General features: G+C 40.2%; 1 protein-coding gene across 22 annotated transcripts in view; it reads right to left on the bottom strand.

Moving 5' to 3' along the window:
• Positions 1-16,076, bottom strand: part of RBFOX1 (RNA binding fox-1 homolog 1) — a 2,503,848-nt gene that overhangs the window by 1,314,530 nt on the left and 1,173,242 nt on the right. The window contains exon 1 of one of the 22 annotated variants that reach the window (XM_054533122.1): positions 2,892-2,912. The gene's annotated coding sequence lies outside the window, so the exon portion shown is untranslated. 22 annotated transcript variants of the gene reach the window in all.

The raw sequence follows: 16,076 nt of genomic DNA, 5'->3' as shown, positions 1-16,076 counted from the left end.
CACAGCATGTTCCACCGCTTCTCATGGCATTTTCTGACCAAATGCACTGGAAGTTAATACAAATTCCTCTTGGATAGACACATGTGATTCAACGTGCACCCACCAGAGGCAGCAGCGTCAGTGTGCTTCCACACACTTTGGTCTTAATGCAGTCCTCCTAGTGCAGGGCCTCAAATAGAAGGTGCTTGGTGGCTCACGCCTGTAATGCTAGCACTTTGGGAGGCCGAGGCGGGTAGATCATGAGGTCAGGAGATCCAGACCATCCTGGCTAACACGGTGAAACCCCGTCTGTACTAAAAATGCAAAAAATTAGCAGGGCACGGTGGCAGGCGGCTGTAGTCCCAGCTACTCAGGAGGCTGAGGCAGGAGAATGGCGTGAACCCAGAAGGTGGAGCTTGCAGTGAGCCAAGATCACGACAGTGCACACCAGCCTGGGCAACAGAGCAAGATTCTGTCTCAAAAAAAAGAACCCTAGGTCATCGTTTCAGCAGGACACCCCAAGGAGAAGGCTACCTTTGGATTATTTATTTTCTTGTACCCGTAAAAGCACATTCATATGCACCAGCACACACACACATACACAGCCTTATGATGTTTAAAACTCTAAACTGCACTGAAGAAAAAAAGAAAGTTACCAATTTCGTGATCCCAAAACAAACTCCAGGAATGTGAGATGTTCTTTAACAGAGGCATTTTCCCAGAAGCAGGGCTCCTAGTCTCACCTTTGCCTCGTAGAGGACAAATTGAACGGGCAAGACAGGTAAAGCAAGCAGCCTCTGGCAGTAGCTGATTTTAGATGCTTCTCGGGTGCTCATGCCTTGTTTTTCTGAACAGGATCAAATCCTAAGATTTTAAACCCAAACCCTCCAAGAGCACAGCCACGAGACTCTCAAGGGCAAAATGATTATCTCAGATCTCCAGAAACTGAGCAGTGTATGAAACAGCTAGGGGAAGAGAAGAGTCACTTGTGGATTTTGATTTTCCCTCAGCTTCGGAAGAATATAAATTTCTTGCTGGCTTAAGACAGTGGTTTGCAGCTGGATAAATTTTAGCCGAAACCTTTTTCCCCTCCTCTACAACAGTCATTTGGGGACCGTATTATTTTGTTCATTCAGGTTCTTTCCTTTTTAAAAGTTTCACAGGGTATTTTAAATCATGTGTCTTAGCTTAAAAAAATCCCACAACATTTCATGGAGGTATATTATCAAAAAGTGTACAATTGAACAGACTCATGTAATTAACACTCAAAGGCATCTTAACTTTCAAATGGAAAATAACTTTAAGGTTTTCCAGTTTCAAAGTGTTTGGTGAAGTTTTATTTGTTTTGTTTTGTTTTGAGATGGGGTTTCGCTCCTGTCACCCTGGCTGGAGTGCAATGGCGTGATCTCGGCTCACTGCAATCTCGCCTCCCAGGTTCAAGCGATTCTCCTGCCTCAGCCCCCTGAGTAACTGGGATTACAGGTGCGCAACACCATACCCAGCTAATTTCTGTATTTTTAGTAGAGACGGGGTTTCACTATATTGGCCAGGCTGGTCTCGAACTCCGGACCTCAGGTGATCCACCTGCCTTGGCCTCCCACAGTGCTGGGATTACAGTCGTGAGCCAGCACATCCAGATGGTAAACTTTTATTTGTTATAAAACATTAGTATTTGAAGTAGCATGTAGGGAGAGACTGAATTTACTCATTTATTCAAGTCATAGATACTTATAAAATGTCAAATATGTGTTAGGCTTTGAGTATGCATTGATGAACAAAACAGAAAAGTTTTCTACCTCCAGGGAGATCACAGAAGGGGTGGTGAAATGACACCAAAACAAAATGATAAAATAGAAATTCATGCAATGATTAATTACATGAAGAGCTACAAGAAAACATAAAAGTTGTGATCACAGAAAATAGCAGCAAGATGGGTCATTTTTAGGACTGAATTAAATTAAAATGCAAACACAAATCACTGTCATTTTCCTGAAGTCACCTGACTTGTTATTTGACCTGTGAATTCAATTTTCCTAATGCCATGTCCTTTGCCTTGAAAACTTGCTAAAACCGTAACAAAACATATTATGGACAACGTAACACTACAGTGTCAGAGAGGGAGGGAAGAGGAGAGAAACTGGCCTTGTTGCCTAAGAATGGAGGACACTTCATTGACACTCTAATAAGCTCATTCAAACTAGATTCGTTCCATCAATAATGCTCTGAAAAGTCAAAGTGTCTGCTTCCCATCATGGGACGGGTGAGAAAAGGACCCAGGCAGGTCAAAGATGAGCTAAGCACCTGCTGCATAAAGATCCAGAACTTACCCTGATAAAAATTGCAGTCTATTAAAAAATACTAACCGTTGGCTCCAGGACTCTAAATGAAATCATATATTAAATATATCCCACTAGTAATTAAAGTCCCCCCCTACACACACACCTTATTCCTTAAGATAGACCTCTGTAAAGGGCCTTTTTAACTTTTCGTTAAGCTCACACAACAGCACCTTATAGAATAAAGTGTTTTTCTTTTAGGGAATGTCTTTGTCTGCCTGAGTTGTGATAACAAAATACCTTAGACACAGTGGCTTATAAACAACAGAAATGCATGTCTCACAGTTCTGGAGGCAGGGAGGTCCAAGATCAAGGTGTCGGCAGATTTGATGTCCAGTGAAGGCCCATTTCTTGTAGATGGTGCCTTCTGTGTGTCCTCAAACGATGGAAGGCGTGAACAAGCTTCCTTTGGCCTCTTTGATAAAAGCACAAACCCCATTAATGAGAGGTCTACCCTCACGGCCTAATCACCTCTTCAAGCCTCCAGCTCTTAATACTATTGTGCTGAGAATCAGGCTTCAACATATGAATTCTGGGGAAAAGCAAACATTCAGAACATAGTGGGGATCTACTCACAAAGGCTGGGGTCCACAACTACGGTCCATGTGTGCTGCATGAGGATTGGTGATTTAGTGTTTTATTTCTTTTGTGTTCCCCGATGGTCCCTGCTGGGATAAGATTTATATTGTGATTGGGTACTTTTCCTTCATAGCACTTACCACAATTGCAATTCATTCAAGATATTTTTGTTTAATGAAAGTCTCTCCTGGGAACTATAAGTCAAAACCATGCTGGCTCGATTATGGCTCTGTTCCCATTTCCTAGGATAGAACGTAGTTCTCTCTCTCTCTGTCTCACACACACACACACACACACATACACACCCCTCTCCTTCCCTCTTTCTCCTCTTTCTCTCTGTCTCTGCCTCTCTCTCTAGATATATATGTGTGCGTGTATAAATATAGACATACATATACATAAAAATAAACATGGAGATAGTATATAAGCATAGATACACACAGAGACAAATATATACATATAGGTATAGGTAAAGATATAGATATAGATATATACCTAGACATATAGAGATAGAGATGGATTACATATATGGAAAAATGTATGTACCCATATTTGATATGGATATAGACTTGGACATAGGCAAATCTAAAGCATACATAGAGATAAAGGTACAGATACAGATAAGGATATAGGTATATAAATATAGTTATACATGTATAGACATGTAGACATATAGATAGATATAGATACAAATAATATAGATGGTTGCTAGGCAAATGGATGACTGGCCACTATGTTACATATCCATCTCAATTACTCTCTATCATTGATATTCAACTATAACACCATGTTGTCGTGAAACAATGCATCATTTTCCAAACCTCTTTCAAAATAGTTTATCTCATTGGGACCTCCAGAACCCTATAAACAGGAAGTTAGGCAAGGATTATAATCCCATTTTACTGATGGGCAGCAGAGTTTTGTTTTTTCTGTAGTCACACAGTCAGTAGGCGGGTAAGCCAGCATATGAACACACAACTGTTCATTTCAAGCCATGGATCTATTCTATTTCTAACATCAGTTGGTCTATTTAAGTTTTCCAGCTCTGAATGGATCCTGACCCCAGGTAGCCTCCACATGACCTTACAAAGACCCTTTGCAATGATGCATGCTTGCAACGATAGGGGTCCCAGCATCCTCAATCTACAGCATCATTTTCAGACTTATCCACAAATTGGCTTAGCATAGGAACAGGATGAGCTCTTCAAAATTCTATTACTGCAGAGATGCCAAGTATCAATAGGGTGCTTAAAATGAAAAAAAAAAAATGTTCAACTTCCAAAAATAGTTCTACAAACAGAGAAAAGAGAAGCAGCTAGCCTCCAAATGACCAAATAACCCTAAAGGTATTATATATTCTCCTCATGTAGGAAAGCATTAAAATTTTCCCATTTTTAATAGCAAATAACTCTGCAGTATTAATGACTTCCATATTTGTCTAAGTTTTATGTTCTTTTGGCAGAGTGTGACATTGCATACCAGGCTTCTGGGCATGTCTAACATCTTCTATGGAGACAGAAGCCACTACAGTTTGATTATAAGAAGGGACCACTGCGATGGAAGCTCACGAGGCCCAGGTGACAGGAGGCTGCATTAGAATTAATGGATATTGCCTCTGTAAAGAGAATCTTAGGTCCCCAGAGAAATGTTTCAATGACAGAGCATTCTGTTTCAGTGAAAAGCATAGGATTGAGTGTTGCCATCTTGCAAAACACACGGTCTTTAGCCTTACTACATGTGGAAAAGTTTGGAGAAGCATTCAGGCTGAGCCCTGTATGATCCACCAGGACATATGGGAGACATTGGCTGTTAATGAGAGGAGACAAGTTCTGAGTCCTTAATTCCTCTGCATTCTCACCTTCCTGCACACATTATGTGAGCATCCAAGGTAGGAATATGTGTATCCTCAGACATATGTGATCATTCTCATGCACTTGCAAATTTATTCTGTGGAAAGGAGTTTAAACCATTGCATTTTGTAATAAAAGTTGTTTTCTCCCTCAATATTTCATGAGTTTTATTGATCATTATTAAATAATACATCCCTGTCACTACTCCTTGAAACAACTGTAAAAATAGCCCATGTGTAAAGTGGCTAGTTCCCAAATCAGTGACTCCAGCTGTTCTGTGGAATTACAGTTTGTCATGTATAGGGTCTACCTCTTGGACCCTTGTGCTAGATATTATGCCTATTCACTTTCATTTTTGTTACTCCTTCCCTTTATAGCTACAGAAGAGCAGCACTCTCATTCCGCCTTGTTAGGTGGGGCCATTTCACTAGTTCTGACCAAGCAGTTTCACTTGCAGGCCTGAGGGTGGATCAGCTGGTGGACAATTCTCCATGTTTTCTTCCCCATCATGCTGACAAAGGAAGTTGTGCGTTCCAGATGGTAAGGTGGTGGGATGGTGAAGCCTCCATAGCCTGAGTCCCTGAGGCACTATTTGGTGCAGTTCCCGATGCCCAACACTGGATGTATGAAAGCTTTGTTTTATGAAGCTATTGAAATTCAGGAGCCAACTTGTTACTGCAGCATAACCTAACTTGTCATGACTAATTGAGTCTCCAAATCAAATTCTCCAGAGGATTTGCAGCCCATCTCAAAACTATGATAAAATCCCAGCCATCTGCTCTTGAATGATAGGATAACAGATATATCAGAAGAGACTGAATAGTATCTATAGAAACGACAGACATTTCTATGTTATAGAGTAGATTGCAAATTTTACAATAAGTTTTCTATTTTTTTATCAATCAAGTTCATCATCTTTTTTTATTGTTTTCAGAAAACTTCTTTTTATTTATTTATTTTTTATTATTATTATACTTTAAGTTTTAGGGTACATGTGCACAATGTGCAGGTTAGTTACGTATGTATACATGTGCCATGCTGGTGTGCTGCACCCATTAACTCACCATTTAGCATTAGGTATATCTCCTAATGCTATCCCTCCCCCTTCCCCCCACCCCACAACAGTCCCCAGAGTGTGATGTTCCCCTTCCTGTGTCCATGTGTTCTCATTGTTCAGTTCCCATCTATGAGTGAGAACATGCGGTGTTTGGTTTTTCATCCTTGCGATAGTTTACTGAGAATGATGATTTCCAATTTCATCCATGTCCCTACAAAGGACATGAACTCATCATTTTTTATGGCTGCATAGTATTCCATGGTATATATGTGCCACATTTTCTTAATCCAGTCTATCATTGTTGGACATTTGGGTTGGTTCCAAGCCTTTGCTATTGTGAATAGTGCCGCAATAAGCTTATGTGTGCATGTGTCTTTATAGCAGCATGATTTATAGTCCTTTGGGTATATACCCAGTAATGGGATGGCTGGGTCAAATGGTATTTCTAGTTCTAGATCCCTGAGGAATCGCCACACTGACTTCCACAATGGTTGAACTAGTTTACAGTCCCACCAACAGTGTAAAATTGTTCCTATTTCTCCACATCCTCTCCAGCACCTGTTGTTTCCTGACTTTTTAATGATTGCCATTCTAACTGGTGTGAGATGGTATCTCATTGTGGTTTTGATTTGCATTTCTCTGATGGCCAGTGATGATGAGAAGTTTTTCATGTAAATCAAAAAGAGTCCAGGACCAGATGGATTTACAGCCGAATTCTACCAGAGGTACAAGTAGGAACTGGTACCATTCCTTCTGAAACTATTCCAATCAATAGAAAAAGAGGGAATCCTCCCTAACTCATTTTATGAGGCCAGCATCATCCTGATACCAAAGCCGGGCAGAGACACAACCAAAAAAGAGAATTTTAGACCAATATCCTTGATGAATATTGATGCAAAAATCCTCAATAAAATACTGGCAAACCGAATCCAGCAGCACATCAAAAAGCTTATCCACCATGATCAAGTGGGCTTCATCCCTGGGATGCAAGGCTGGTTCAATGTACACAAATCAATAAATGTAATCCAGTATATAAACAGAACCAAAGACAAAAACCACATGATTATCTCAATAGATGCAGAAAAGGCCTTTGACAAAATTCAACAACCCTTCATGCTAAAAACTCTCAATAAATTAGGTATTGATGGGATGTATCTCAAAATAATAAGAGCTATCTATGACAAACCCACAGCCAATATCATATTGAATGGGCAAAAACTGGAAGCATTCCCTTTGAAAACTGGCATGAGACAGGGATGCCCTCTCTCACCACTCCTATTCAACATAGTGTTGGAAGTTCTGGCCAGGGCAATTAGGCAGGAGAAGGAAATAAATGGTATTCAATTAGGAAAACAGGAAATCAAATTGTCCCTGTTTGCAGACCACATGATTGTATATCTAGAAAACCCCATTGTCTCAGCCCAAAATCTTAAGCTGATAAGCAACTTCAGCAAAGTCTCAGGATACAAAATCAATGTACAAAAATCACAAGCATTCTTATACATCAATAACAGACAAACGGAGAGCCAAATCATGAGTGAACTCCCATTCACAATTGCTTCAAAGAGAATAAAATACTTAGGAATCCAACTTACAAGGGACGTGAAGGACCTCTTCAAGGAGAACTATAAACCACTGCTCAATGAAATAAAAGAGGATACAAACAAATGGAAGAACATTCCATGCTCATGGGTAGGAAGAATCAATATTGTGAAAATGGCCATACTGCCCAAGGTAATTTATAGATTCAATGCCATCCCCATCAAGCTACCAATGACTTTCTTCACAGAATTGGAAAAAACTACTTTAAAGTTCATATGGAACCAAAAAAGAGCCCTCATTGCCAAGTCAATCTTAAGCCAAAAGAAGAAAGCTGGAGGCATCACGCTACCTGACTTCAAACTATACTACAAGGCTACAGTAACCAAAACAGCATGGTACTGGTACCAACACAGAGATATAGATCAATGGAACAGAACAGAGCCCTCAGAAATAAGTTTTCTATTAAAGCATGAGAATATTGGGCTCACAGGAAGCCTCTTGATCATTGTGTTATGCAGGCATAAATACTTAGCAGTTCATTTATACCTGACCTTAAGACTCTATCTAGAATTAGTTTGAAGTTCTAAAGGGATATTTGGGAAGAAGCAGAAGGCATTTGGGGTTCCATCTACCAATGCTGAATTCCCTTCAAGCTAGGATAGCCAGGCTTCTTCCTTCCATATCTGGGAACCACGAAGGTTTAAGTATTCCAGGAGCTCTAATCTGGTAGTTACTCTGCACCAAAATGCTTCACGTCACTGCTGGATTCTGATGAGATCTGCTCTTCTTTGAAGCAATGTGAAGTTCTCATAAGGGAGCTGAGATCTTCAGCTCAGGGAAGAATCTGGGAACAGCAAAAGGTGACCAACCACCCAAGTTTGCCTGGTACTCTCCCTGTTTTATCACTGAAGAGATAACGCATCCATGAAAACCTCCCAGTCCCATGCAAACTAGGACTGCTGCTCATGAAGGAAAAACCAGAAAAAGGATCAACAACTAATAACTCACTCTGGCATGAAATATTACAGAGTAGAGAACACACATGCACTCCATTTGTAGTATACAACTACAAATGCGTACTCTTTTGCAACCAAGTTACTTTAGGGGAAAACTGCATTTGTAACTGAACTCTCCCTGAGTACCTGGACTGCCATCACAAATACTACAGTGGTCCCCCAGTATCCACAGAAATTGGTTCTAAGACCCTCCACAGATACCAAAATCCACAAATGCTCAAGTCCCTGACAGAAAATGGTATGGTAATTGCATACAAGTTTCAGACATCCTCCCATATACTTTAAATCATCTCTACATTACTTGTAAAACTTAATACAAATGCAAATGCTATGCAAATGAGTTTTTACACTGTATTGTTTAGTGAAAAAAGACAAGATAAAAATCTGTACATGTTCAGTACAGATGCAATTTAAAATATATATATTTTCGATCTGTGGTTGGTTGACTCCATGGATGCAGAGCCCAAGGATATGGTGAGCCAGCTGTATAGGCTAGGTGAGTTAAACAACGTAAATTTACACTCTCAGATTTCTGTAGGCTGGAAGTTTGATATTGGAGTGCCAGCATGGTTGAATTCTGGAGAGAGCTCTTTTCCTGGCTTACAGACAGCCACCTTCCTACTGTGTCTCTTCCTCTTCTTATAATGCCACCAGTCCTGTTGAATCAGGACCCCACCCTTATAATCTCATTCGACCTTAATTATCTTCTAAAAGCCCAGTCTCCAAATATAGTAATTCTCAGGGGTAGGGTTTCCATATATGGATTTTGGAGGGACACACTTGAGTCAATGCATGAACATAGGGCTCGATGACTCCACATTCCTTCGGTGTCCTCTCAAGATGCACTTGAGAGTCCAGTAATTAGAAATATATTGGGCTCATCAGAAATGTCTCTGATGCCAGGCACGGTGTCTCATGGCTACAACCCCAGCGTTTTGGGAGGTCAAGACAGGAGGATCCCATCAGCCCAGGAGTTTGAGATCAGCTTAGTGATACCTCATCTCTACAAATAATTAAAAAATTAGGCAACTGTAGTGGCACTCGCCTGTAGTCCCAGCTACTGGGGAGGTTCAGGAGTAATGCAGCTCGGGAGGTCCAGGCTGCAATGAGTGGTGGTCACACCACTGCACTCCTGCCTGGATGATGGGAGTAGAATCCTCTATTTAAAAAAAAAAAGTCTCTGATAAGATTAGAGGGAGATTACCAAAAGCAAGCCACCCCTCATTGCTTGGGTTCTTAACACCTGAGTGGCAGTTCTGGTTGAGACAGCTGGAGTAAACTGACCTAGTGCTTCTCAAACTTTTGTTTACAAATTACCTGAGTATCTTGGTTTAAAATGCAGATTTTGAATAGAGGCCTGCAAGTCTGTAGTTCTAACAATCTCCCAGGTGATACTCATGCTGCTGGTCCAGCACCCACAGTGAAAGATCCAACATTCTCAGTCCTCTTCCTGACCTCCACACTAAAGCTTTTAACACTATCGACTCTCTCAGCACTCAAGCCTCTAACCCATGAATTAAACAAATAAATCAACAAACAAAACAATAAACAGACAAAACTGAGAAGGCAAGGGTTGAACGTTTTAAAATGTGATGTATTAATCCACAAAAAAACATGCCTACTGAAGCTTTGATTAGTGTTTATATTTCATTCCCTGCTTCAATCACAATTACAGCTCAGTTGCACTTAAATTCTTCCCACAAGCATTTTAGGTTCCAGAATTGATAGCAGGCACAACTGGCTACAGTCTGAATTGAAGGCAGAAACCCAAGAAAGAAGTAATAATATAAAAATATGAATCTATCTACAAATGATTGTAACATATTCTTCAAACCATGTTTTCTAAATAAATGGGCCTTACTCATCATTAAGGCCTGTGTGTGTGTATGTGTTCACATAGGTATTGTGTGGACAGTAGGGGAAGGAGGCAGAGGACAGCAACCCAGTGTAAATGTATAGGTCAAGGACAAACTGAACACTCTTAAGCAGAAAGCAGTACTTTACTTTCATTTGGGTACCATTTGGAGAAAAAGACTGTATTTATTACTTCAACCACCCTTCAGTATGTATGGATTGAATTCCAATGAAAGTGCATTAAAAGATAAAAAATCCAAAGGAAAAAAAAGTAAGCAAATATGTTTGTTCATTTTTATTTTGTTTGGAAAAGAACAGACCTAAATATCCACGTTTATTTTCTCTTATCCTACTATAACAAAGGGTGAGATTTCAGTTCTCTACTATGGTCCCCTCCACATAGGAAGCTTCCGAAGTTTATTCTACCCCAGGGACCAGCGGGTGGGGATGAATGTCAGGGTCGTCTAAATGCCTAGTTTAGCTCTTGGTACACTGCAGTGACTCAAGCAAAATGTATAAAATGAATGGGTGCCTGCATGCATGCTTAGCATTTTTTTGGGAGAGGACTCACAAGCAAATGCTTTTTTTTTTTTCCTGTTTTCTTCTCCCCAGTCATCTCATCCTTCTGACCCTTCTCCCTGGCCCCACCATTAGACAAAGGCATCAAGGATGGGTTCAGAGGCAGGTTTCGACAGAGTTAGCTGGTCTGGCTCAGCCATGATGATCAGTTATGATCTTAAACTCCCTGGGTATTTTCTTGTCTCATCAGTAAAGTGGAAACCATAGCAATTTCTCTTCCCTAATTAGTCCATCACAGGGTTATTGACGGATTCACCAGATACATATAAAATGGATTCCATAAATGTAATAGTTGCCCAAGAAATAATCATTTTCTATTTTAAATAACCTATAGTTTATCATTTAATGTTTTCCATAAACAGTACACTTATCTTTAAACTTTGATTTCTTCCTTCGTTCTCTGCTTCTAAGAACAATGGAGTCACTCTGGGAACAACAATAGTGGCTTCCATTGTACAAGGGATTTGAAATGGGGTATGGGTAAATGAAAGCTACAAAATGACCAAAAAATGATCATATTTTAGTTAAGATACATTATAAACATATGGCTAAACACTGCTGTCCCCTAATGATCCAAAGTCCTATAAATCCAAATAAAAGATCGTTTCATGCCCTTCAAATTAGCATAAGTTTTAAAATGATCACAGTCCAGTGTTAGTGAGGTTATCATAAGTGAAGTTACCCTAACTCATTTTCACAGGTGTGAGTTATACTTGTAAGTTGGTAGTAGTGTTTATATTGTAAGGAAGAATTTTTCCTTTTCTTATTTATTTATATCAGTGTACACTTATGCATTTGCCTTTCATTCAGTGAGCTCCAATCTCTTGCTATTATTTACATTTTGATACTCAGATTATCCCAGATCTGGCCACTGGTTAGCATTTGAAGCTGAGGCCTGTGTCCTTTGGACATGCTCCCATCATTCTTTGAGTATTCCTGACTGTCTGGCAAAAAGAAAGAGCTGTTCCAGGTTCATATCATTCTTTCCTTGCCCCAATTCGGGAATCACCCTTTCTCCAATAAGTTTTGGTTCCTTTTAATGATTAATGATATTTAGAAAGGAAGATCTGGGGGCTAGGTGTGCTGATTACTCCTGGAGTTTCCACGTCTTGGGTATTTCTATAATTATATATATACTTTAAAAAGACTAAATTGATACTGACAGCTCCAATTTCAATCCAACACCATCAGGTACTATCAATGCTGATTTTGTTTGTTTGTTTGAGACAGAGTCTCACTCTGTCACTGGAATGCAGTGGCACAATCTCAGCTCACTGCAACCTCTGCCTCTTATGTTCACGTGATTCTCCCACCTCAGCCTCCTGAGTAGCTGGGACTACAAGCGCCTACCACGCCTGGATAATTTTTGAATTTTTTGTAGAGACAGGGTTTCACCGTGTTGGCCAGATTTCAAGTGATTTCACTTGAAATCACTCTTGATTTCAAGTAATTTGCCCGCCTCAGCCTCCCACAGTGCTGGGATTATAGGCATGAGCTACCATGCCCAGCCTGATTTCTGTTATCTTCACTATTCCCATCCTTTTATTATATTGGGTTTAATTTTCTTTTTTTCTAGTTTCAAAGGAGAAACTTGGATTATTCACTTTAAATCACTCTAACATTTCAACCAGTAAATTTACAGCATCTATAGCTATACATTCGCTCTCTTTTTTAGCCGGATCCCATAAGCTTTGATTTATGATCATTCAGTCCAATATATTTTCTAATTTCTCTTGTGATATCTGCATTAATGTGAGAGTCATTTAGAAGTATTCTATTTAATTTCCAAAATTTTGGTACTTTTATAGATACATTATTACTGACTCATAATTTTATTCCATTGTTGCCAGAAAACATAGTTAACAATATTTCAAAAATTTAAATGCATTAAGATTCTATACCCAACATGTGGTCTAGTTTGAAGGGATATTTCATGAGCACTTGAAAATATGTGCATGCTGTAGTTGTTGGATACATTATTCTGTAAATGTCATAGGTCAAGTTGGTAGATAGTGTTGTTCAAATCATCTGATATGATTTGGCTGTGTCCCCACCCAAATTTCATCTTGAATTGCAGTTCTCATAATCCTCACATGTTGTGGGAGGGACTTGGTGGGAGGTCATTGAATTGTGGGGCTGGCTACCCTCATGCTGTACTCGTGATAGTGGGTGAGTTCTCAGGAGATCTGGGGGTTTTACAAAGGGTTTGTCCCTTCATTGGGCACTCATTCTCTCTCCTGCTGCCCTGTGAAGAGGTGCCTTCCATGATGACTGTAACTTTCCTGAGGCCTCCTTAGACATGTGGAACTGTGATTCAATTAAACCTCTTTTCTTTATAAATCACTGAGTCTCAGGTATTTCTTCATAGCAGCTTGAGAATGAACTAATACCTAAGTTGGTATTGAGGTAGTGGGGTGCACTGCTGTAAAGATACCCAAAAATGTGGAAGTAACTTTGGAACTGGGTAACAGGCAGAGGTTGAAACAGTTTGGAGGGCTCACAAGAAGACAGAAAGATGTGCAAAGTTTGGAACTTCCTAGAGACTTGTTGAATGCTGATGGTGATATGGACAATGAAGTCCCAGCTGAGGTGGTCTCAGATGGAGAAGAGGAACTTCCTGGGAACTGGAGCAAAGGTGTCTCTTGCTGTGTTTTAGCAAAGAGACTGGTGGCATTTTGCCCCTGCCCTAGAGATCAGTGGAACTTTGACCTTGAGAGAGATGATTTAGGATATCTGGTGGAAGAAATCTGTGTAAATAACAAGGAGCTGAATGTTAATTACCAAGACAATGGGGAAAATGTTTCCAGGGCACGTTAGACACCTTCATGGCAGCCCCTCCCATCACAGGACCAGAGGCCTAGGAGGGAAAAGTGGTTTCATGGGCCAGGCCCAGGGCCACCCTGCTCTGTGCTGCCTCGGGACATGGTCTCCTGCATCCCAGCTGCTTCAGCTCCAGCCATGGTTAAAAGGGGCCAAGGTACAGCTCAGGCCATTGCTTCAGAGGGTGCAAGCCCCAAGCCTTGGCAGCTTTCACGTGGTATTGGTCCTGTGGGTGCACAGAAGACAAGCACTGAGGTTTGGGAACCTTTGCCTAGATTTCAGAGGATGTGTGGAAATGCCTGGATATCCAGGCAAAAGTCTGCTGCTGGGGAAGAATCCTCATGGAGAACCTCTGCTAGGACAATGCAGGAGGGAAATGTGGGGCTGGAGCCCCCAGAGTCCCGCTGGAGCACCGCCTAGTGAAGCTATGAGAAGAGGGCCACTATCCTCCAGATCCCAGAATGGTAGCATGATAGATCTAGCGACAGCTTGGACTGTGCACCTGGAAAAGCTGCAGACACTCAATGCCAGCCCATGAAAGCAGGAGGAAGGGTGGCTGTGCCCCACAAAGGCATAGGGGCAGAGCTGCCTAAGGCCATGGGGGCCCACCTCTTGCATCACCATGACCTGGAAGTGAGACATGGAGTCAAAGGAGTTCATTTTGGAACTTTAATGTTTAAGGACTGCCCTATTGGATTTCGGACTTCCATGGGACCTGTAGTCCCTTTGTTTTGGCCAATTTCCCTCATTTGGAATGGATGTATTTACCCAATGCCTTTACCCCCATTGTATCTAGGAGGTACCTAACTTGCTTTTGATTTTATAGGCTCATAGGCAGAATGGACTTATTTTGTCTCAGGTGAGACTTTGGACTTGGACTTTTGGGTTAATAGTGGAAGAAGTTAAGACTTTGGGGGACTGTTGAAAAGGAATAATTGTGTTTTTAAATGTGAGGACATGAGATTTGGGAAGGACCAAGAGCAGAATGATATGCTTTGGCTGTACCCAGATCTCGAGTTGTACTTCCCATAATCCACGTATGTTATGGGAGAAATCCGATGGGAAGTAATTGAACCATGAGGGCAGTGACCCTGATGCTGTTCTCATGATGGTGAGTTCTCATGAGATCTGATGGTTTTCTAAGGGGCTTTGCTCCTTTCTTCAGCACTTCTCTTTCCTGCTACCATGTGAAGAAGGACGTGTTTGCTTACGCTTCTGCCATAATTGTAAGTTTCCTGAGGCCTCCTCAGCCATGCAGAACTGTGAGTCAATTAAACTTCTTTCCTTTATAAACTACCTGGTCTCAGGCAGGTCTTTAGAGCAGCATGAGAATGGACTAATATATCATCTATATCCTTACTGAATTTTTCTGTTCTGTTAGTTTTTCCTCATTTATCTGAAGCTCTGTTATTAGGCATAAACATCATGATTTTTATATCCTCCTGATGACTCATATTTTTCACTATGAAATTTCCCTTTTATTTCTGATAATACCATCTTTTGTCTTGAAGCAGACTTTTTTGATATTAATATAGCAACGCTTGACTTTTCTGGGATTGCTATGTTTAGAGTGTATATTGTTTTTTGTTCTTTCATTTCAACCTACTTGAGTTTTGTATTTTGTATTTAGAGTGCATCTCTCGTACACAGCATGCAGATGGCTCTTTTTTAAAAATCCAGCCTGATAATCGTGTTCTAATTTGAATGTTTAGTCCACTTACCTTTAATGTAGTGATTGACAGAGTTGGACTTATGTTTATCGTTTGCTCTTTAATTTCTGTTTGTTTTTTGTTACTATTGTTTTTGTTATGCTGTTGTTTCTCTATTCCCCCTTTTCAGTCTCATTTTGGGTTAAGTGTTATTTGTATTATTTCATTTTAGTTCCTTCTGTATCTTTCTCACTATACACTTTTGTAATATTTTTAGTAGTTGCTCCCAGAATTAACTATGTAATCTTAACAAGCACAGTCTATTTAGCATTAATACAGTGCTACTTCGTGTCAAGTGTAAGAAATTTTCAACAGTATAGTTTTGCTTCACATTCTCATCGTTTTTGTCTACCTATGTTACAAACTCCAAAAAACAGTGATGTCATCTTTCTTTAAACAGTTACATATTTTCAAAGAAGCATTATAACCTTTTATATTATCCACGTATTTACCATGTTCCCTGCTCTTCGTTCTTCTCTTTAAGTTTCACCTAGCATCATTTCCTTTCACTCTAAAGATCCCCTTTAAAGCTACTGTTCTTATAGTATAGGACTAATGGTAATAAAACATCTATTTTCATTTGTCTGAATACATCTTCCTATTAATTTCTGTTTAGGATTTTTTTATGAAAACAGAATTCAGGGTGGGAAGATTTCTTTGTCAATCATTAAAATATGTCATTATATTGTCTTCTTGCTTCCGCTATTTCTGATGAGAAGCTGACCATCACTAATATCACTATGCCTCATGTACGA

This window comes from Pongo abelii, chromosome 18 (assembly GCF_028885655.2).
Source record: "Pongo abelii isolate AG06213 chromosome 18, NHGRI_mPonAbe1-v2.0_pri, whole genome shotgun sequence".
NCBI classification, from domain to species: Eukaryota; Metazoa; Chordata; class Mammalia; order Primates; family Hominidae; genus Pongo; species Pongo abelii.
The sequence above is the reverse complement of the archived record's forward strand: the minus strand, read 5'-3'. Positions and strand labels throughout refer to the sequence as shown.